The sequence below is a fragment of the Meriones unguiculatus genome, chromosome 1, assembly GCF_030254825.1.
Source record: "Meriones unguiculatus strain TT.TT164.6M chromosome 1, Bangor_MerUng_6.1, whole genome shotgun sequence".
In the NCBI taxonomy this organism is placed as follows: Eukaryota; Metazoa; Chordata; class Mammalia; order Rodentia; family Muridae; genus Meriones; species Meriones unguiculatus.
The window spans coordinates 74,613,660-74,635,689 of NC_083349.1; the positions used below are offsets into that span (position 1 = coordinate 74,613,660).

Sequence of the window (22,030 nt, forward strand, 5' to 3'; positions counted from 1 at the left end):
AAAAGAAACTCACTGATACAACCGTGTGTAGTGTATGTGTCTGTGTGCATGTGCATGTGTGTGTATGTGTAATCGTGTGGAGGCTGAGGTTGATATTAGGCATTTTTTCGCCATTACTCTTTACCTTATTTTTTGAGACAAGTCTTTCACAAAGCAAACATAGAGGCCACTGATTTGGCCAGACTGGCTGGCCAGAATGCTGCAAGGCTCAGCTTGTTTCCAGAGTCCCCAGCACTGAGGTTGCAGCCAGCTTTTATAAAGGTGCTGTAGACTTAACTAAAATCTTGATGCTTGCTCAGTAAGTACTTCACTTAGGCATCTCTCCAGCCCCTAATACAATTCTTATGGGGCTAAAACTCAAAAACAAAATGCTGAATGAAAACTAATTACACACACAGGATAATTCTACTAATTTGAAGCCTGACAAGGCTAGTAATAAAGGTAAAGAGTTGTGGCTGGCAAGACACAAAAATAGAGAAGGATGAAGATTGGCTTCAAAAAGTTTCTGAAGGAATTTTTTTTTAATGGACTTAGTTACCTTTATGTGGTAGCTGCAGACAGAGCCTGGGTCCTCTGGACAGAGACTCTGGCATGGGTTTTCACAGGATCATCAGTGAATTCCTGACAAGGAGACTTGGTAAACACAGTCTGTTTCCAGAGGTCAGGGGTCAGGTAGCTGTGGGTCTTGGAGATGGCATCAAAGGTGGCCTTGTCAATGTTGCCCAGGGTGGCAGTGCAGCCTCTGGCTGATGTGTAGCAGTCATCAATACCAGACATCATCAAAAGCTTCTTGGGCACAGGAGCAGAGTGCCTCTGGTAGCAGTGCCTCTGGGAGCAGGGATGAGACACACCAAAAAAGAGTCACAGCAGCCTGTCACCTTGCATGGAACAGTGTGGAGCTTGCCAATCTTGTTCCCCCAGTAGCCTCTCCATACAAGGACAATGGCAAGCTTGGCCAAGATGATGTCCTCTCTGATGGCAGTGGCTACTTCTTGGAGGAAGCATTTAACACCAAGACTAACATGACTGTTGTAGTCCCCAATAGCAATGAAAGTCTTGAACCTGCTCAGCTGGTCAGCCAAGTCGGCTTCTGCACTGGCATGATCTTTAGAACCTCATCCTTTAGGGATACACCCAGGAAAAAGGCAATAATCTTGGATTCCTTACTGGGCAGGAAGAATGGGTAGATCTCCTCCAAGGACTTGATCTTCACGTTCTTAACCAGGAGGTCCACCTCGGTAACTGGGATCCACTCCTTGTCTTCAGCTTTACCTCCGCAAACCTCGACCCTAAAAACCACCCCTAAAACTGCTCCCGAACCCGCCCTGCTGCAGCCTCCTAATCTTGACCCCCACCCCTGGCCCCACTCCTTTGGGCTCTCCCGCTGCACTTTTTCCCAAAGAAGCCTGAAGGAATTCTTATGAGGAAGGAAAAGCTCAAGTCCTGCTTGCTGTGGCGTTCACAGGCACGCATCCTTGTGAAAACTCTGCACTTCACATCAGAAGTAGATACAAGTATTGACAAATCTAAACAACCCCCATTACAATGGGCATATCCGACGGGTAGAATATGAATAGGCAATGAGCACACAAAAGGGCTTCATGTCCTTAGTCAACACTCAAGGAAATGCAAATGAAAACTGCAGTATATACCAGCAAAATGCCCCCTGGAGTGGCAAAAATTAAAAATACCCAGATACCCAGAATAGTAAACATTACTAAGGATATGAAGCAACTTCATTCTCCTATGCTGCTGGGAAAAGACTATAAAATAAAACGACTTTGAGAGACTCCTTGGCAATTTCTTATCAAGTACCCCTTTACCCACCAACCCAACAATTCCATTCCTTAGAGAACTAAAAAATACTCTACAAGAAGATTTATTCAGCTATCATCACAACAGCCTTATTTCTGGTATTCCTAACCAGGAATACCAATTGCCTGTCAACAGGAGAGTAGATATGATATGATATATCACTGTAAGGAACCATCTCTTGGCAATAAAAAGGAATAAACAATAGTTTCAAGCAACAACATGAACAAATCTCATAGTGTGTTGAATGAAAGGAGCCAGACACCAGAAGCTTATAGGTATGCTATGAAATTCCATTTCTATCAATTTCAAGAACAGGTGCGAGAGAGTCCGGGGCATAGGGTTTACAAGTTTGAGAACACCCTGGGCTGCACGGAAGACTGTATTTCAAAGGGAGTGGGCAAAACTAACAGGTGCTAGTGGTTAGTTCAAGCTTAGAAGACGGAGGTTCATCTAGAATAGGACAGGGAGAAAGGATGCATCAGAAAAGGAGACATAACGAAATTTTTGGGGTAATAAAAGAAAAAAATATCCTTTGTCTCAAGTAGAGGTGTGTACATTTGTCAAATTCCCTTGGGTCATACAACTAAACTCTGTATGTAAATTATATGCTTGACCCTATATATATGAGATTCAACTAATTTGATCAAAGACATTCTATAAAGGATCTGGAGGCAGAGATCCATTGTAGAGCACTTGCTAGTGTGTTTACGTCCCTTGACTTAATCCCTGGCACTACACAAAAAAAGTACCAAATATTTTTCATCTCTTGAACATGTGCAAACAGTTTTCTTGTTATTATTCCCTAAACAATGCAGCACAACAACTATTTCCATAACATCTTCATTACATAAGGTAGCAAGCCTAAGTAATCCAGAAATGAGTTCAGGTTGAAGGATGGCTATGTATAGTTTATTTGTGATTATGACACCACTGGATTTCAGAGTCTTTATTTCTATGAATTTTTACATCTGTGGGGGAGTCCTGAAGTCAGTATCTCATGATTATTGAGAGCTGTCCTACTTAGTAGTTTTTAATAGCAGAAGAAAAAGATCACAGGAGCTTAGGGCCACCATTTGTGCTTGGATCTCGTAACCAGAATTCAGTCACATCGCCACAGTGGCTATAGGAGAGACTGAAAAAACAGACTTCATTCCAAGCAACTTTGTCCCTTTTTAAAATTTGGATGTATTTTTACTATAGAAGCAGCAAACACTTGATGAAGAGGGACAATTAAAACCGTCTGTTGTTGCCTTCCTTCTGAAGGAGCTGGGCTCAGGAAAGACTGTAAATATTTATTATCCAAAAGTTCTTCTAGTTTTCCCTTACCAGTGCTCATGCTGTAGTTTTCAGGGTTGGCTTTTCCTTATACCAATGAGGGAGGGTCACTATTTCAACAGTGCCCATAACTTTGATAATCTGCCAAAAGCATACAAATGGAAAGGGGCATAAAGAAAGCCTCCTTAGCAGAGCTAGGGGAGAAAATGAAACAGCTCTCAAAGTGAAAATGAAAATGGAAACCTGCACAGCACACTCAGATGTGTGGCATCTACCACCTTCCGAGTGGAAGGAACCACAGCCTTTGCATTCAGAGACCCACTGGGCTTCCCCTGAGGTGCACACAGGACTTCCTTGGGTCTAGCCTGTCCCAACAGACTCAACAACCAGTATTCTCTTAAAACCCTGGGTCCCTGTAAAGATGGTACTAGAGATATCTGAGCTTCCACTCACTAGATAATTTCACATCAGCCCTGATCCCAGGCTATAATTTTCCTGCAGAGGATCTTATTGCCTTGGCAGGAAGTAAAAAGGCTTGTGATTTTCATTTTCCATAAGAGCTGTACATAAATTTCATGGCTGTCACTGATCCCATACCTGGCATTTGTTTTCTCCCCCTCCATCATAATCAGTCAGACAACAAACATTTATAGAATTTCTGCTTTGCTTTGCTCTGGGCTCAAATCTGGGAAAGCAGAGAAATCCAGGAGCGCAGCTTGGGCTAGGAGTTCACCCCCTCCCACTCTCCCGCCTCTCTTCCTCTCCCACTCCCATGCCTTCCACCTTCTGCTTTCATTCCTGAGGCATTGATGTCAGCCAGCATTACACCCAAGAACCCCAAGATTTGAAGCTCTATGGATGAGCTTCTCTACCTCCCCAGTCTGTCCCCTCCACCTCCCCCAACTGGGCCCTGCTCCCAGCCTGCTCTCACTCTAGCCAGACACCTCTTTCCCAGTATAGACAGATGAGAGATGAGCAGGGGCTGCTTGATGAAATTGGCCCATGGGCTGCCTCCAAGATCTGGCTGCAAGGAGAATGGACTGGAAACTGCGCAGCCATTATCTTGGCTGACAGCCCCCTCCCCATCTTTTCTCTATAATGAATTGCATGGAGAGCTCAGCTGTCATGAAAGCTTTGAATTCCAGCCCTCCCATCCTCCCGGACATCCTTAGAGGTTATCTCAGCAAGACAGGTGGAAGAGAAAAGAGAAAAGCTTAACCCTATAAGAATAATTATGATGTATTATTAGCAATTGATGGCAATTCAGCACAGAATTTTCAATATAGATGCTACTGCCTGCAATTTTTCTCTGTCATATTACACACACACACAAAGGCTGCATTTAATGACTCCAAAGTTCAGAACAGTTTTTCAAAGCTGAGTTTAGTTTCTTAGAAGCATCATCTTATACAGGGAGTTCAAATGAAATTGAGATGCAGTTTGAATACAGAAGATACTTTCCAGAGTAGGAGAAAATGTTATGATTTGTATGTTTTTATGAAAAGACCACTGGTTGGCATTGGTGTTGAGTTATATGCTATTATTAGGGGTACTGTACAGAAATTAGAGGGGCTCTCAAAATGGCAGAACATCTTCCAGTAGGATCTAATCACTGGCTTACAGGCAGGACGTTCATCTCGTTAGGTTCTTTGTCTTCTGTGCCTAGCATCAAGCTGGATACAAGCAGAGATTTGATAGTTTCTGGCTGGAAAGAGTGGATGCATGGATCATTGGATGGATCAATGAGCATATATACACAGATCTGTAGTAGTTTATTTTAATGTGTTGAGAAACCAATCCTGTTAAAAAATAAATAAAGGCTGGAAAGCTTGGGGTGCATGTTCAAAACAGTGATGAGTGTTTTTGATGTTTTGTATGGCTAAAAACTGACAGTATCTGTGTATGTAAATTTCTTTTTTTCTTATTTTTGGCATTTGTGCAAGTGCATATGAATGTGTGTGTGATGCCCATGGAAGCAAGAGGAAAACTTATGTTATCTCCAGAAACACTGAGGCATTGGGACCTAGGACTCATTGATTAGGATAGCCTTACTAGCCAGCAAATCCCCAGGGATCCTACTGTCTCCACTTCCATATGGTGAGTATGTACATCAGATATGTAGATTTTTACACAAGTTCCAGAAGTCAAACTTGAGTCTTCACGCTTAGGTCACAAGCATTTTACCAACTAAGCCATCCTCCCAGTCCATAAAGTTATCAGGACTAATTCTGGATAAAGGGGATAATTTTCTTTCCAATGTCTCTGCTGGATGATGTCACACCTGGAATGGATGCTAGAGCAGGAACTCTGGGAAAGCTGATGGCTTCCTTGTGATGGTGTCCCTTACTAAATCTCAAAGCTGGAAATGTCTTTATCATCTATAATTCTGATTGGTGAAACAGATTAAAGAAGTTTTGAATCCATTATACAATTCACTGTAGAGCGGTGATTTTCAACCTGTGGATTGTGACCCCTTTGAGGGTTGAATGACCCTTTCATAGGGGTCATATATCAGATATCCTGCATATCAGATATTTATATTAGAAATCATAACAGTAGCAAAATTACAATTTTGAAGTAATAGCAAAAATAATTTTATACTTGGGGATAACCACAACATAAGTAACCACATTAAAGGGTCACAGTATTAGGACGTTTGAGAACCACAGCTATTGATTTCTTTAAAGATGATGATCAAGAAAGCAAATGCCTTTTGGATCAATAGTTTCTAAATAACCCTTTCAGAGTTCTCAGAATTAGAAAGAGCCTCTCTCAGATCCTACATGAGGCAAATAGTTTGCTGCTGTGGACAATCTGAATCAGTTCCATATCCTACACCTGGGATCAAAACAGAAATATGTTTACATCCACGAATGGCCACTGTTGGCCTAATAGAGCATTTACACTTGGCTTACAGCAATGGATTTCAGTGCTTCCCATGCAGTCTTCGAAGGAGAGCTGACTTTAGGCTGTTATTAATGCCTAGAAATGGGGCTTTTTTGTGGTCTTTCTCCTGTACATGTTTAGATTTTATTTAAAATAGAATCTCATTCATTTATTCAGGCTGGCCTCAGTTGCCTTAGCCCTTGAGTAACTGGGATTATAGGCACACACCACCAGGCCCACCCTGCTCGTGAGTTCCATAAACAGAGAAACACCCTGAACTGAGGGCTGGGGGCTCATGCAGGCTCAACACTGTCCTTTCAGTTACCCAGGATTCTGGCCTCTTAAGGTTAGAGAGCAAACATGTCTCAGGTCATTCATATCTGGCTGAGGCAAGACAGGTTTCGCCTGAACATCTGAGATATCTACCCCTAAATCTACAGAATAATTAAGTATCTAAATTAAACCTCTGGTGTTGAATCTTGCTGTCCACAACAGGATTGGCTAGAACTGATAGGTGTCTCAGGAGTAGGCAACAGAGGCTTAAGAGTGCAGAAAACCACTCTTAGGAATGTTCTGGAACAGGTTAGTCAAAGACTCCTGGAAATATTGGAGTAAGTATAGATTCCTTGGCTCTAAAGTATGAGGGAGCAGAGACAGCATGTCATAACAAACCAAGCCAGTATATCCCCTCATATAGCACAGGTGTGCTAGCAAGGCTGGAAGCAATAGGTAACTGTAAGGGCAATAAGGTCCCTATTATGCAGACAAAAAATACAGGACAGCAGACAAGAGATGGTCAGAGTCATTTCTGTTCTCTTGAGCACTCCTCACAGGTTGGCACCCTGGAGCTGCACACAGTTTTCAGTAGCTCCCACTTTAAAAGGGCTCCATCCCCAGGCCAGGGCCCTGCGCTGTTAGTAACATACAGTTTATTTGGAAGGTTGAAAATAAATGAGTAGGACAGAGAAAGAAAGTCACCCCCAAACCTGACATAATCTCCCCCAGCAGACAGGGCTACATCAAGCCAGTCAGCACTTCAGGTAAAGTTAATCCCCTAGAGAAATCTCCCAGGGAAATTACCCATCTGAGGCATGAGGGCACAGGAGTCACTGGTTGAGGTCACTGTGAATGGGAACATTCATTCCCTGGTGCTTCCATCACTAGCATCATGGGCAAGTGAAGTAGTCTTAATGCCACAAAAGTGGTCTCAGGTGCTAGCAGTTGGATGAGAAAATGTAAGCAAATCACCAGTGTTTCCATGTTTAAAGATCATCTGTTTGTTGATACAACTGCTAAGGAGCCCTCCCAAAGGCTCCTTCAGCTCCATCCCCAGTTTCCCTCACTAATAAGGGACCAGCTCCCCATGTAAAGGAATGAACCCACACTCTCTTCTCAGAGATCAAAGGTTTTCCCTGCAGTGAGCCAACACTAACATCCCTACAACTACCACATGCCATTTATGTATCTCTCTAGCTGCCACCGGACTGCAAGCAGCTACCCTCCTCTTTGCATGCACAATGGTGGCTCTTCACTCAGACAAAACTGCAAAGCAATCCAGGGCATTTTAGAAAACTATCCATGAAGGACCTTTCAAACCCGAGAAAGATTTGAGTTAAATCATTCCAGAGTTCAAGTAATCAGGTGAGTCCTCCTTACCCTTCTACCAAAAGGAATGTCCTTTATGTCGTTCTTAGGTGGGCCAAGAGCTACATGCATTTATCATAAAGTTGAAGATTGGAGCTCAATATAAAGATGAAAGCCAAACCAAGGCTCCCCAGGAGACAAGGAGCTCTGCTTTCATAAGCTTGGAGGAGAGAATATTACCTTTCAGGATATAGTGCTTCTAATTTGATCCTGCAAAGATTTCTGCAAAAAGGAAACCAGTGAAGTGTCAGGAGAATGCGGCATATGTGGGTATCTATACAGAATTTTTATCATGGTCACATTCTTCAGGATCTCAGCCATCAATTATTTGTGACAGGCGGTCAATTGTGTATCTTTCAAGAACTTCCCATTATGTATCTTCCCTGGATTTTAGAGGGCAAGATCGTCTATTCTTCCTCCCCTGTAAGGCCTCCCATCACTTACTGCCCAGCATCCCCATGGAATCTCCTGAAATAACAGGTTTTCTAAGGCTGTAAGGGAAATTACTTTGTGCTCCTCACTTGCTATTCACAAAAAGCCACCAGAGCCAGCACAGCTAGAGGAAAGCAACCTGCAGGTATTGAAGCAGATGTTCCTCTGCAACCCTCAGAGAACAAAACATCTGGAGGCAACAACACACTACTTTTGTTCAGAAAAGAGGCAACACTCTACCATGGAAATCATTTTTCCTTAAAACTCTAGCCTGAAATAATTGCACATTTGTTAAGGATTGACAGAAGACTTTCATGAATTTTGTTATCTTTGACAGTAGCAAATAAGTAGGTAGAAAAATGTACTCTCTTGAGGCTTTTAACAGAAAAAAAAAGTCACAGTTGGAAAATTGTGCCAAAGAGCATGGCAATATTTCCATACTTTTCTGGACTTATAGGGATAAAATGGTCATTAAGGGTAAAAGGTCTGTTAGAAAAGCAGTGGTTTCAGTGGTTTTATTTCCAGTCTTTCCCTTGTCAAAGCCTCAATACCCAGTCCCTAAAAGTGGAAAAATATCAAACCTAAATTTCTATCATATGCCTTGTAAACAATTGGTTTTATTCTTAACAGGGTCTCCCTACATTTTGGCATTACGTAGAATGTAATTACCTATTAAATGACTTTGGAAGAACTGACCTCAATTTGTGGAGCCAGTACCCAAAAAAAAGATTTCATGGTGCTTTTCTGCCGTGTTTGATGAGTGATTGCATGGTGTAGTACAGGGTCATAGAAAGGGAAAGAGGCTAAAGAGCTCCTAATCTGGGCTGACAGTATGACATTAATTGAAACTTTTAACTAACCTACAGCCTCTGAGAAAGTTCAAGGGATTACAGCCCGTGCAAATCCAATCCCTGTAAATTCCACTTCAGCCTCTCTCAAGTCTTCTGTGCCTCCAAATAGGAGAGGCCAATGCCCCCCTTGCATTCTGTAATAAAAGGAGACAGGTCTGAAGTTGTCCATCAATATACATATTAAATTCCTACCATATGCCCAGGGGGCTGACTGAGTGACAAGGCCAGCTGTTGGGATAACAATCTGTATTTGACGTGTTTGTTGCATATACCCATAACTCCAAATCCCTGCCATGGTTACTCTTCATTGTCAGCTTGATGGGATTTATAGAACCACATGGCAACACAATCCCTGAGCTTGCCTATGAGTGCACTTCCTGAAAGGTCTGACAGAATAGGAAAGCTACAACCCTGAATGTGGGTGGTACCAGGAAGGGGTCCCAGGATGGAGAAAATGAGCTGAGAGCCAGCATTCATCTCTCTGCTTCCTGACTGTGATGCCATATGATTTCCTCACACAGTTGCCTCTGTAAACCTTTCCTTCGGTTGCTTTTAGTCATGTATTTTGGGTAGTAATTAGAAAATTCCCATGAAGGTAGTCAGGACTGAGTAACTCACAGCCCAAAAGAAGCCAGCATATCCCAGCTACTGGCATGAGTCTCCCTCCCTGGCTGCTGGCAGTTACATCAGCTCTTTGAGTAAGTAAACACTGGTGACTCAGAGGGCACTAGCATCAGACAGTGGGTCAGGGAGGTGCAGCCTCTCTGAGACTGGCAGGAAAAGAAAAGTGCCCTGGGTTCTAGATGGAGGCCCATAGCACTCTGGCATGTGAAGGATCCCTGGAGAAGTCTAGTACAGGCGGAGGACTAACTGGTGTGGGGTGCATGGACTGCGCCACGAGGAACTGGCCCAGAGCTGGGGAGGTGAAGTAGGTTCAAACCCCAGAAATCTCAAACTTGAGATATAAAATCTCATCCTGAGACCAGCAGGAATGGGACAGCTCCCTTCCTGTTTCCATGCCTGCCTTGGAGTTTATAAACCTGACCCCCAACCAGGTGGTCACGGGTGTCACCTGGGTATAAATAGAGCATCACCACACTACCATGGCAGCCCCAACCAGTGGGAAATACTAATCCTCAAACCCTTCTCACTGCCCAAGGTTTATAAAGTCCCTGTTCACACGAAATAAATGCACACCATCTATTTCACCGATCATCTGAAACTGGCTATTTCTATCAAAGAAGGGATCCCTTCTCCCGAAGAATTCATCGATGGACCCCTGGGCTCGGGCTCTCATCTTGACCACCACAGCCAGTCACCAGCTGCCTCCGAAGTTCACGAGGCAGTAAACTCCTGCCATTTGTCAGCATGAACCACCACCACCTTCTTGCCCCAGTGTTCATCTGCCATAGCAGGCTGCCGGCTCTTCCTGAAGCTGCCACCCTCCTCACCTGAGTCAGGTCGGCTCCCTCCTGCCTCAGTCCTGGATCCCTGAGCGCCTGCAGACGCCTGGCCTGGTGACAGCTGAAAGAGCTGTGACACTACAGTGTACTGCAGAGAGGGTCTTTCTTTCCTGTACGCTTATCAGAGAGCCGTAACCCTTCACATGGAGAGGATCTTCCCCCGCAGCCCTGCCTGGTCAGAAATCCTGTAACACAGAACCTGCTCATGCTCTACCCATTTCAGGCCGGAGTCCGGAGGTGCCAGGGCATTCCAGCGAGACGCTCTTGCTGCCTGCCTGCCTATTTGGTGCCTAGTGGCGTCCAGGCACCACAGGGAGAGGCAGAACCCCAAGTGGGGCCCTGCGATGCCCAAGGATAAGCACAGGCATGTACAATTACGACAGAGGTCTGAAAACGCAAGGCTCCTGGGATATACACTTGGCCCAAGCCAGGGGAAGGAACATCAGTCAGGAGAGCAGTTTTTAGCAGCCCGCAGGATTAAGCAGCAGAGTTAGCACGGCTCTAGAGAGGGATCAGGCACTTGTCCACCTCCAGGTTTGTAAGTAGCAGTCATGCCCTCAGTTGTTGGTCCTGACTGATAGTTTAGGGATATTCACCTTCTGTTGATATTGCTGCTACCACATACATCAAGGGCCAAAGCTGACACAATTATGGTTATATCTGGGGTCTCTTTTGGCCCTTAGTCAGCATGTCTTAGAAGAACAGACCACAACCCTGGCAAATAAAGATGGAACAATCATTCCTAGATCCCACCACACCTCATTCCTCTTCCCATGTGTTTAGGTAACTTCTCAGACAGGTTTCCACTCTCTGTGTGTTGTTTATTGGTTTGGTTTTGAGGGAAGAGTTTCATTATGTAGCCCTAGCTAGCCTAGAACTCACTCTGTGAATAAAGCTGGCCTTCAACTTGCATGATCCCCCTGCTTCCCAAGTGCCCCTGCCAACATGGTCCCTCTCTAAGTGCTTCCACAGCTGGAGTTTGAGTCATGACAGACAATCCAAATGTTCCAAATGTCTCCTTCCCAGCCCCTGGCCATGCTGACCTAGTCCCCGAATGCCTTGCAACATAGAACCTAGCCATACAAGGCAAAAGGCTTAGCTACCTGTCTTAGGGTTGCTATTGCTAACCCAACTAATTGGTCATGAAATAACATGACCAAAAGCAAACTGGAAGGAAAGGGCTTATCCTTCCATATCACTGTTCATCATCCAAGGAAGTCAGGGCAGGAACTCAAACAGAACCCAGACCTGAAGGCAGGATAAAAAGGCCATAGAGGGGTGCTGCTTACTGGCTTGCTCCATCTGCTTTCTTATAGAACCCAGGACCACCAGCCCAAGGATGTCAACATGTACAATGGGCTGGACCCTCCCACTTCAATCAGTAATTTAAATAATGCTTTACAGCCTTACAGGATCTTATGGAGGTGTTTTCTCAATTAAGGTTCCCTCCTTTCGGATAACTCTAGCTTGTGTCAAGTTGACATAAAAATTATCATGCACAGCTATTGTCCTAGAATAGAAAGAGAAATATCTTAGTTACCATGAAAGAATAAAAGTTACTATCTCAGTAGGCCATTAAATTATAAAATTATTAAAGAAAAACACAGTGCAGCATACTTAAAGAGCAAATTGGCCTGGGAATGCAGGACTGAGCTGAGCAGCCATCGGTACATGGAGATTTAGCAGCTTGAGAATAAACTCCATCATTTCCATTTCCATGATCAGGCTTTGAATTACAGTGCACTCTTCGCAAAAAGACAGGAGAGAACAGACAGCTCTTAACTTTTCAAAAGCAATTTGTCAAAACATTCTGAAGACATTCTAACCTTTCGTCCAGTAAGCTTACTTCATGAAATGTGTTGATAGGGATGGGTTAAAAAGCACAACAACAGGAAAAGAATAGATTTTAGTACCCACTTTGTCAGAAGTTATTAAAAGTAACTTACATGTCAGTTTTCTCATTTAATTTTTCACAAAGCTAGGAGACAAATACTACTACCATTCTACAGGTGGCAAACATAAATCAGTAAGACTTTAAACATCTTTTCATATAGTCATAGAGGCAGGGTCCAAACCTAGAGCCCATGTCCTTAACTACTCCCTGATGCTCCCAGAACTCCACAAAATACTACCTACAATGTGGATCACAGGAGACACGCTCTCTGTCTGGTAAGGGCAGAGATGTAAAGGTATGTAAAGTATATAAATGCATAAATATGAGGATAAACTATGCCAGTTGGGAGACTCTTTAGCAGGCTTGACACTGATACAGATAAAGATTATGTGATAACATCAGCTGTGGAAAGTGGCAAGGAGGAAAGAATGTCTACAATGAATCTATGTGATCTGTAGAAGCCATCAAGTTTACACTATTTTCTTAATTACAGAAGTCTATTTTTATGAATTTTAAACTATAAAAATACCAGTGCCTGGAGAGAAGGTGAGATGTAGGCAGAAAGACCCAGGTAGAGGAAGAAGCCAGGCCATTCAGGGACATGAGGGACTTACAGTGGCCAAAAAGAAGTTGGTGCTGCAGCTGAAGCCATGTGCAGAAGGCAGTGGCCCAGAAAACACAAGGAGGCAGCTCTGACTGCAGACAAAACCTGGTTGGAAGGATCTCAGAGTTACTCAGGTGTGACACTCAGTGAGGCTTACTGGAAGGTGCCACATAGGATGAGGGTTCTTGGTGAACATAGACACAGGCACAGCAGGAGGCAGGGAGCAGGCTCCCCAAACAGAAGTAAGACTTTAAACATCTTTTCATACAGTCATAGAGGCAGGGACCAAACCTAGAGCCCATGTCCTTAACTACTCCCTGATGCTCCCAGCTTCTCCTTGGAAGCTGTTGTGTCCAAGGTCCACACACATGCATGTTTAGTCTGTGGACACATGAACATGTCATATATTTGTATGTAAGTACAACATGAGAGCCAAACTTCAATATCTGCAGCTATGATCTGACACTGCTGAAGCAACTCAGATGAGGTGTCATGTAGCAAAGGTCACTCACAGCCCAGGCTTGACTCAAGGATAGCAAGACATTTGGAAAACATGTAAGGGCCACTGTATGTGACCATGTTCAGGCATTGGGTTCAATCAGTGGCAAGTCATTGAGGTTTGCCTGGTAATTTCAGAGACAAACCTTTAGGTCACCACCAGAACTACTTATCCTCCCTCGACTCTTGCAGAACAGTTTGAGCTAACCCTAAAGCCATATGTCATAAAACTCTTTCCAGGGCCATAGAGGATGTTAATCCATCAATTAATGCCCACTAGGGCTCAGTCCTCTCTGCTGAAGTGTTCCTGCCATAGCAACAGCAGTGGTGGCATTTGAAATGGCACATAATGACTCAAGCAACATGTCTTTGGTAGCGCTGGAGTATCACTTTCACTAGGGCCATTGTGGTCCAGACTTAGCACTATCCCTGTGGAGTGGCCTTCCTTCTTTAGGCAGCTATCCAGAACATAAGCCCCACTTCATTTTCTCCTCATTTCTATCCTGGAGACCCAGGATGCTTCCCTCTGTGCTTTCTAGCCTGAAAGAGGTTTGGAAAGCACTCTCTACCTCCACAAGATCCATATACAAAGATCAGCACCATGTACCTATGTACCCCTGGGTCCCCAGCCTTCATACTCAAGATGCTGGAACAGGTAGAAGCTTGGAGGACCACATAGTCTGGGGGTGGGGAGTAGCCCAGAGAAGATAATAGACTTGACCCACAATAGACAGACAGGTAGAGGACAGGGATCTGGGTTTCTTGACACCCAGGCCAGTGACCAAGGTACATTCCTCACACCAGAACCTCCTTTAGCTACAGTTAAGGTCCAGGAGGGATGGCTTTTTCAAATTCCCAAAATGACATTAAACACAGGAGCATGGATGCCTGGTTTGAAGACCCAGTCATACACATTGTTTCCAACTCTGTTGAATTATTTAACAAATATTGAGCAGCTGTTTTGTGTCTGGACCTGTTCTGATGCTTGAGGTTGTAAAAATGAAGCTTACACGACCCTGGCACTGAGGCACTCAGGGTCTATACTTCTTCTTAGATGTATCTCCACTATTCTCATTATTTCATCCCACCAACCAACAGTTATCCAGAATCCACTAAGTGCCAGAAACTGTGCTTGGGCCCAAGAGCATTTGCCCAGGGGATCATGAGACAAGGAGATTGTCTGGCCTACCGAAGTCTAGTTTTTGGCCCTCCCTCACCTTGCCACTAGCCAGCCAGTTTTCCCATCTTGAACACTAGCACTTGGTGGCTATAAAAAGCTACTCTGGACGTTGCCCAAAATCTCTTCATACCCCATCCCTGACCTTTTCTTCCTGCTCCTGGGCAAACACCTGAGAGGTCACTAGGCAGGAACATAGTTATAGGGTGAGAAGGAAGAAATCTAGAGTGAAGCTCTTCTGACTTATAAAGGGAGAAGCCCTCTCTCTGTCCCTTTCTGGTCACCACTGTAGACAAAACCTAGAAGAGTCACAAGGTAGTCCTTTCTTTCTGGCCAAAGAGTCCCTGAACACTTGCCACTTGTACAACTCCAAGGGGTGCCATTCACATCAGACTCAAGTCACAGCTACCCAGGCTGTGTGCTACGCAGCTATGTGGCTACATGTGGCTTCCTGGTCCTTGACATCAGAGGGCAAGCCCCAGAGCTTTTGACTTTGGAGCAAGAAGTCAAAAGAGGGATGGGGAGACAGCCTAGGCAGGTGTTAAGAACAGGAGCCTTTGATTCAGGGCACAGAGAACACAATTAGGAGCCAGCTGTTTGAGTTCTGTTGAGACTGTCTTGGCTGCTAATGAAGACAATGCTAGAAAGAGGCTTCACAGTGCTGGCTGAAAATGAAGGGGAAAAATCAGTTCAGACAGGTTGCTTTAGATTTAATTGTTCCATTTCAAAGATCCGTCTGGCTGCTAGACCAGAGACCACAGGCGTGGAGCTGGCAGGTAGTGGGGGAAGGAGGCTGTCACAGAACAGGACTTGATTTGATTATCACATCTCCAAGTACTCAAGGCAGCAAACAACAGAAACTGTGTCCTGTCATGTCCCCCTGTCACTTCTCCTGGCCCATACAGAAAACCTTCAGTTAATTTAATGACAGTCTGCAGTCCAGAAGCCCCAGAGTGGGACTATGGCTGAATGTCTGGCTCAATACTAATTTCCATTAGCCAGGGGCCTTAAAAAGAGGCAAAAGACAGGGAGGATTCAACGTGGCTCTGCAGAGTTCAGCTGAGGCTTCGCTGTGGTTCACCAGCAATGTCACCTGTCTTTCCCCATAAATGGAGCCTTGAGGAAGTGGTTATCCCTCTCATTTTCCTCAAGATTGCTACAATGAGGACACACCTACTGTTTAGGTTGGAAATTTCTGGGTTTTGTTTTACTGAGAGTCTTGTGTGCCTATGCTGGCCTTGAATTCCTTATATAGCAAAGTTTGGCTTAGAACTGATTCTCCTGTCTCTACCTGAGATTATAAGTCTATTCAGTTTTTTTTCTTTTCTCTTCCCTTCCCCCACTACCATCAACTCTACTCTCTACTTTGAGACTAGAAAGAAAAACTTTACATGGATAGATATATGTCCCTTTCCTTGCTTCTTCAAACTCACTCCCCCTAAGATAGTGCCCAGATAGATATCTAGTCAGGCTGCCCATTGCCCCCCAGGCCCACATGCAGTCTTAGAACCCTGAAGCCAGGAGCAAAACCACCTTGCTCTTTTCAGTGAGCTCAAAAATGCTGAGCATAGCTGGTGACATTTCCCACCCTGGGTCTCCAGAACTTCCTTCCCTAAGGAAAGAAAGCCCCCAAAATTGTTGGACCACATTAGTCCCTCCTGAAATATCTCTTTGGAAGTTTATTTTTTTTCAGAACTCACAAATGAAACCACTCTACAAAGGTTATTCCTGTGTCTCAAGCAGAAACAATTGCTAAAAACATTGTACATGTAATTTTGTGATCTCCCATCAAAGACAAATAAAATTCTGCATTGCCTACCTTGATCTCCAACTTCCTCCCTTGCTTCCTTCCCTTAATACAATAATCTCTTTGGACCAACTGTCCCCAACTTGTGGTGGTCTGAATAGAAATAGCCCCCATAGATTCATGTGTTTGCATGCTTGACCATAGGAAGTAGCACTCTTAGGAGGTATGGCCTTGCTGGAGAAAGTATGTCACTATGGGGGTGGGCTTTGAGTTCTTATACCCTCAAGCCATGCCCAGTGTGCATCAGTCTTCCCTTCTGCTACCTACAGATCAAAATGTAGAGCTTTCAGCTCTTTCTCCAGCACCATATCTACCTGCATGCTGCCATGCTTGCTGTCATGATAATGGACTAAGCCCATTATCATGTTAGCCCCAATTAAATGTTTTCCTTCATAAGAGGTGCCATGGTCGTGACATCTTCAGAGCAATAAAAGCCCTAATTAAGACAGCACTCCACTGTCTCACAGATCTACTAGATCTGAATCAGAACTACCATTATTTAGCACCACTCAACTACCCCATCACCATCACCATTACCTATCACCCAGTCACCCCACCACTCCCACCAAAATTGCTCATGTGAGGATCATCAGTGAGATTTAGATCACTAAATCTCAAAGGCATTTGTCAGTCTTTATCTTTGCTGGCCTTTTAGCGGCATTTGGCACAGTTGACTTTTCTGCCTCCTGGAAGTCTCACTGGCCAGATACGGTGGCCAACTTCCTTGAACCTTCATCATACCACATTCACTCATTTATACTTTTCCCATCACAACACCATAGATCCATTGAGTCTTCTGCTTCTTCCAAGATCTTTAATGTTCATACACAGCCCATGACATCCCTTGAGTTCTATATGCTGATGACTCACAAACACTGAGTAACTGGCCTGGTTCTCTCCAGTGGTAGACCCTGTATGGAAGGTATGTTCTACAGGATTATATAGGACTTCAAATTCAAACTTTCTCCTAGAAAAGCCTACCCTCCTCCATGTTCTTATCTAATGAGTACTCACCAGCCTTCAGTCATCCAAAGAGGTAAAGCTCTAGATTCCTGTTGTCTCAACATTAACCCCATCCTGTCAGGTGTTTAATTTGGCTTCCAATCTATCCTTTTTCTTCAAGGCCCTCCACCCTGAATCTGTGGTCTTCACCCAGGTCCCTGGGTCATCCAAGGTTTGGTTGTTGTTGGTTTTGTTTTTGTTTTTGCTTTTTTCTTGGTCTCTGTATTAGTTATTCTTCTTGTTGCTGTAACCAAATACCTGACAAGGAAAACTTAAAAAGCATTTATTTTGACTCACAGTTGAAAATTCAATACATCATATTGGGTAAGGTCTAGAAACAAGTGCTGCTCTAAATATGGTGTGAGAAGCACAAGACAGCTTGTCACACTGCATCCTCAGGAAGCAGGGAGAAATGAATGCCTCCTTTTAAACCCTTTGTTTAGTCCTGGACCCTAGTGCATGGGATGGTGTTCCCCGTATTCAGGCTGTGTTTTCTCTAGTTAAACATGTGCCCAGAAGTGTGTCTACTAGGTAATTCCAAATCCAATCAAGTTGATGACAATGAAGATTAAACCATCATAGACTTCCTCAAGCTCAAGCCAGTCATCTTTTCAAATGCTGGTGATCATGTCTGGCCTTGACATGATCTTAAGGCTCTTACCTGTCTCTCCACACTTTTCATCCTGCTCTCCATTTTGACCTCAAGCTCAGTCAGGGTTTTATTTCTCTTACTGAGTTTTCTCTTTGTGCTCTCTGTCTAATTACTATTAGTCTTTTAAATTGACTGACATGTGCCTTTTCCTAAGGAACCATATTCCCCTTAATTGATCCTAGGTTCTGAGTCAGATCTTCCTCCTATAGACCATAAAATACTAGTGTCTCATTAACGTCTCTTAATATTCCCTTTTAAGGACATTGCAAATGTGTAGAAGCAAAACAAACCAGATCCCTGTCTACACAAAGCCTTCAGTGAGAAGAAAGAAGACACTGAAATAACAAAGACCAGGAGCATGGCAGCACACACCTGTAAGCTCAACAGGAGGGCCACAAGTTTGAATCCAACCTGGGCAACACATGGAGTTTAAGACCAACACATACTGTACAGTGAGGAGCTATTTGCAGGATAATGGCAACCAGAATGCTAGGCCATAAGGACAGAAGTGACACATATCCCTAATAACCTCATCTGAGCCCCCAGGAACCAGCTACACCTAAACAGTGGCACTTGCCAGCTAAACTGTATTTCGCTTGAGCTTGTCTGAGAAGTGTTTCTGTCATTTGTAAGTGAAAGTATTGAGATTCTAATGCTTTATGTTTTCAATGTAATGTTGTATGAATGTCCTGATTCTCTACCTTTCCCTGTACGAGCACCCGATGTCATATGACTACTTTAAAACTCCTCCCCCATCATGTTTACTATCCTTTGATTTTTCAGCTGAATCGTGTGATGCACTTAGGCCAATACAATGGAGCAAAAGTAACAGTAAAGAAGAGGTAGATTCTCTGGGAAGTGGTGGTACACACTTTAATTCCATCACTTGGGAGGCACAGGGAGGTGGATCTCTATGAGTTTAGGGATAGCCTGGTCTATAGAGAAAGTTCCAGGATAGCCAAAGCTATATAGAGAAACCCTGTCTAAAAAAAAAAAAAAAAAAAAAAAAAAAAAGGTGGAGATAGGTAGATAGGTTTATGATATACTGGAAGTAAACAACCCAAAAGTCTTAGAAAGTTCCACAAAGTTATGGAGGCAGTAAACAGCTGGGGAAAGGAGACTCTCTGACCAGCTAGCTGCCCGTAAGAGACTCAGTCAATCCGTCAAGCTGCCTGAAGGCCAGGCAGAGAACTCCAGGGCTCTGTAAGTTGTCGTTCAGGCTGAAGTAAGTTTTCAGTGATACAGCTATTTTTGAGTGATCTATGCCCTTATGAATGAATCCTCATCCATATGCCTATAAGTAAACCCAATAAACTCATTGGTTCATCAAGTAGACTTTGGTGGAATCTTTACTTATGTCTGTTGTTGGTTCACTCTCTGGGGTGATCAGGCGTTTGTTTGTGTCTCTCCAGAAAAAGTCACACAAAAGATTTTCAGAAACATGCCCCATGTCTAGGGGTAGAAGGATTTGCCCTGGCTGCCTGGCTGCCTGGCTGCCTGGTCCTAAATGAAAACTTGACTCCAATGCCAATCCAGTTTTGCTCAACTTAGATCTGCCAACTCAGAGTCACAGAATCAAAACAAGTACTTACTCTTGAACTTGTCTGGAGTTTGTGACTTAACTGGCTGGTAGGATATACCTGTCACTCCTACACTTGGGCTCCTTAAAGACAGGAAGTGGTTTATGCACTGCTGTCTACACAGTATCTAGAGTAGCTTCAGGTGCAGGGATGCCAGGAATAAGGGACAGAAGAATGGAAAAAAAGAGAGTGGGAGGTTCCACATTCTTCGTGTCTTACATCAGGTTTGAAGATCTGATCTCAACAAAAGAGGGTCCAATATGTGGATAGTGGACATTTCTATTCCTTTAACCTCATTTAGACCTTGGACATTCTGGGATGATTTCTAAGAACCTCGCCCATATGCCGTTTTCCAATACCCATGAGTCTCAAAATGCTTACATATCTAAGAGATATGTACCATCTGAGAGAGGCCTTGAAGCCACCTTTGTCAATTCTGTCCCCTGTCAGGCAGGCAGGCTTGGGCTGGTGCATAATTGGGTTCAGAGTGCCGCAGCAAATCTGTTGCAATAACCCTGCTAATCAAAATCAGCTCATACTCTCCAGTTACCACAGGAGGCATTTTACAGCGCTTCATTACAATTGGAAGAATTAAAAGGTTCTGTTCTTAATTAATGACTTTCTCTGTTCAAGAGATATAACCCTACCTCTAATCCCAAATATCTAGAAACAAAATTAAATTCCTATCATAATATCATGTAGGCTACAAGTTATACCATGTCTCAAAGTATTAGTTTCTGTACATGTTTTATCCAGGTTAAAGGCACAAGAGACTCTGAGACCAAACAGAACTCAGAACTGTTTTGCTATAAGTAACAACCATAGTGAAAAGGAATTTTGGCTTTTCTAAGGCCCTTGTGAGTTTATGCTCTTAAGAGAATAGCCACTTTTCCTTAGGTAAAGACACAGAAGGGTCTGTACATAACTTATAACTTCTAGAGCACTCATCTCTTTGGATACTCTTAGGAAATTGACATGCATCAACACATCAGAAACAAAAGTTCCTAGTGACTCCATTAATTTCCCTTTCTGCATCTATTATCATGGGCAAAATCTAAGTATCATGGACTTTTAAAATAGAAGAGGCTGAGGAGATGGTTTAGTATAATAAAGTTTTGGTTTCTTTACAAACTCAGGTTATGTAAATGTTTTTGTTTTAATCCCAAGTGTGAGATTTTAGTTTGGGTTTTAGTATGTCCACAGCTGATAATTGCCTCCTGTGGGGTGTGGTCTTTTCCAGCTGGTAAAGGCCTGCCTCATGCAGCACAGAGAGGGGTGTGGTCTAGGACTCTGAGGGATATAAATATGAGAGCCCAGAGACAGAAGGTATTGTAGTTTGGAGACCAGAGATGACAGTGTGGTAGCTTGGAGGAGACAGACAGAGAGAAACGTCTCAATGCTGCAGCTTGGAGGAGATTGCTTGCTGCGTTTGCTATTGATGGAGGTTGGTATAGCTCCAAAAGAATCCACTGACCCTAAACAGCAGGGAGAAGTAAAGGGGGTCTGCACCCCCTCTCCCCACCACCTTCTCTCTCTTACCTAGGGTTAAAAAGTTGGTGGAAGGGAGGTAGAGGCTTAAATGCCCCAAATAAAATAAACTTTACAAACAAGCACAACAGCTTAGTGGGTAAATTTCTGGCCATATAAACATAAAGCCTGATTTTGATCCCCAGCATCCAAGCTTTAAAAAATACATAAATACGATTCTAGTACAGCACCCATGCCTGTAATCCCAGTGCTGGGCGTGCAGAGAGAGGAAAATCCCTGAGGCTTGCTGTTGGACCAGTCTAGCCAAATCAATAAGGTCCAGGTATGAACTCTGTCCCAAACAATAAAATAGAGAATAATTTAGAAAGACATTCAACATTGACCTTTAGCCTCTGTACAAAAGCATGTACATACAGAGAGAGAGAAAAATAAAAATAGAAAAAAACTGGAAGAAACTTTAAGAACTCTTTAGTGAAAGCCCATAGCTGAACTGAGAAAGTGATGCCCAGAGAGATGTGGAGTCTTCCTCAAACCAACCACAAGTCATGAGTTTGGGTCAGGTGACTCTATTGTGCCTCCTCAGCACTGGAATTACAAGCACACGCCAGCAAGCTTAACTTCCTGGTTTGTGCTATATTTTAAACATATCTTCTGGAGACTGCATTCAGTTTCTCAAATGTACTTTATTGACTGTGCAATCTCTCTAGCTCAATTATTCAAGAATTTAAAAATATGCTCAGTACAATCAATGGCAAACTAGACAGCAGAGAATGCATAATAATGAAAAGCTTTTAAAATAAAAATATAGGAAAAAATAACTTTTAAAAGCAATCAAAGGGAGAAATCCAAGATGGTGGTGCCAATAGCACACTGTATCTGATCAGCAGGGCAGCAGTGACTGCACAGCGACCAACAGACCAAACTGTAGGCCCCAAAACATCAGAGACTGTGTTCTCCAGGTG

At 43.5% G+C, this 22,030-nt stretch overlaps 1 pseudogene; it reads right to left on the reverse strand.

Annotated features, from left to right (window-relative positions):
- Positions 1-540: 540 nt before the first annotated feature.
- LOC110566863 (small ribosomal subunit protein uS5-like) lies at positions 541-10,200 on the reverse strand (annotated as a pseudogene).
- Positions 10,201-22,030: the final 11,830 nt, after the last annotated feature.